The sequence below is a fragment of the Furipterus horrens genome, unplaced genomic scaffold (assembly GCF_987537825.1).
Source record: "Furipterus horrens unplaced genomic scaffold, mFurHor1.1.pri manual_scaffold_8, whole genome shotgun sequence".
NCBI lineage: Eukaryota > Metazoa > Chordata > Mammalia > Chiroptera > Furipteridae > Furipterus > Furipterus horrens.
The window spans coordinates 68,418,738-68,420,837 of record NW_028327178.1 but is presented as its reverse complement, the minus strand read 5'-3'; the positions used below and the strand labels follow the sequence as shown (position 1 = coordinate 68,420,837).

At 48.4% G+C, this 2,100-nt stretch overlaps 1 pseudogene; it reads left to right on the top strand.

Moving 5' to 3' along the window:
• Positions 1–346: 346 nt before the first annotated feature.
• On the top strand, positions 347–1,864 carry LOC150003099 (RNA-splicing ligase RTCB pseudogene; annotated as a pseudogene).
• The last annotated feature ends 236 nt before the right edge of the window (positions 1,865–2,100 follow it).

Genomic DNA, 2,100 nt, shown 5'->3' with positions numbered 1-2,100 from the left:
TAAAGTACAACGCCGATTTATGATGAAAACTCTCAGGAAAATGTGAATAGAGGGAGCATACTTCAACATAATAAAGGCCATATATGAGAAATCTGAAGCCAACATCATACTCAATGGGCAAAAAAGGAAAGCATTCCCCTGGAGGTCAGGAACAAGACAAGGATGTCCATTGTCTCCACTCCTATTCAACATAGTCTTGGAAGTTCTTGCCACAGCAATCAGACAAGAAAGAGAAATAAAAGGCGTCAAAATTTGAAAAAAGGAAATAAATCTGTCAATACTTGCAGATGACGTGATAGTGTACATAGAAAACCCTATAGAGGGAGTTGCTATGGTAGTCACTGCCATGAGTTGCAACTACAATGATGAGCTGCAGTTCTTGGAAAAGATCGATAAAAACTGCTGGAGAATCAAGAAAGGCTTCATGCCCAACATGCAGGTTGAAGGGGTTTTCTGTGTGAATGATGCTCTGGAAAAATTGATGTTTGAGGAATTAAGGAATGCCTGTCAATGCGGGGGTGTCGGTGGCTTCCTGCCTGCCATGAGACAAATTGGCAATGTGGCAGCCCTGCCCAGGATTGTTCATAGATCTATTGGACTTCCTGATGTGCATTCAGGTTATGGGTTTGCTATTGGGAATATGGCAGCCTTTGATATGAATGACCCTGAAGCAGTGGTGTCCCCAGGTGGCGTTGGATTTGACATCAACTGTGGTGTCCGCTTGCTCAGAACCAATTTAGATGAGAGTGACATTCAGCCGGTGAAAGAGTAGCTTGCCCAGGCCATGTTTGACCACATTCCTGTTGGGGTGGGATCCAAAGGCGTCATCCTGATGAATGCCAAAGACTTGGAAGAGGCCTTGGAGATGGGGGTGGACTGGTCACTATGAGAAGGCTATGCCTGGGCTGAAGACAAGGAGCACTGTGAGGAGTATGGAAGGATGCTGCAGGCTGACCCCAATAAGGTCTCCACGAGGGCTAAGAAGAGAGGCCTTCCTCAGTTGGGGACCCTGGGAGCAGGTAACCACTATGCAGAAATCCAGGTTGTGGATGAGATTTTCAATTAGTATGCTGCTAAGAAGATGGGCATCGACCATAAAGGACAGTTGTGTGTGATGATCCACAGTGGAAGCAGAGGCTTGGGCCACCAAGTAGCTACAGATGCCCTGGTTGCTATGGAAAAAGCCATGAAGAGGGACAAGATCATAGTCAATGACCGTCAGTTGGCTTGTGCTCGAATCTCCTCTCCAGAGGGCCAGGACTACCTGAAGGGGATGGCAGCAGCAGGGAACTATGCCTGGGTCAACCACTCTTCCATGACCTTCTTAACCCGACAGGCTTTTGCCAAGGTCTTTAACACAACCCCTGATGACTTGGACCTACACGTTATCTATGATGTTTCTCACAACATCGCCGAAGTGGAACAGCACGTGGTGGATGGAAAGGAATGGACCCTGTTGGTGTACAGGAAGGGATCCACCCGCGCTTTCCCTCCGCACCACCCCCTCATTGCTGTTGATTACCAGCTCACTGGACAGACAGTGCTCATTGGTGGCACCATGGGAACCTGTAGTTACGTTCTTACTGGCACTGAACAGGGCATGACTGAGACCTTTGGAACAACCTGTCATGGAGCGGGCTGTGCATTATTCCGAGCAAAATCTCGACGTGACTTAGATTTCCAGGACATCTTAGACAAATTGGCAGACATGGGGATTGCAATTCGTGTTGCCTCATCCAAACTGGTTATGGAAGAGGCTCCTGAGTCCTATAAAAATGTGACGGATGTGGTGAACACCTGCCATGATGCTGGAATCAGCAAGAAGGCCATTAAGCTGAGGCCGATTGCTGTTATCAAAGGGTAAAACCCTGACTGTGGCCACCAGACTCCAGGGGCCCTTACCGAAATGGAAGTGGACTGAAATGCTCACCAGACATCAAGACTCAGAGACCTGAAGGTCCCAAAGTGTGCGGCTGTAACTGCCCATTATGTAATGGCTGACGGGGAGGTTGCTGCTTCAGGAGCCAGGGCTGTAAAATTACCTTCTGCGAGAAGTCACGTGGCCCCATTTTGGAAAGGGGTGTTCATGCTTCCTCCCAG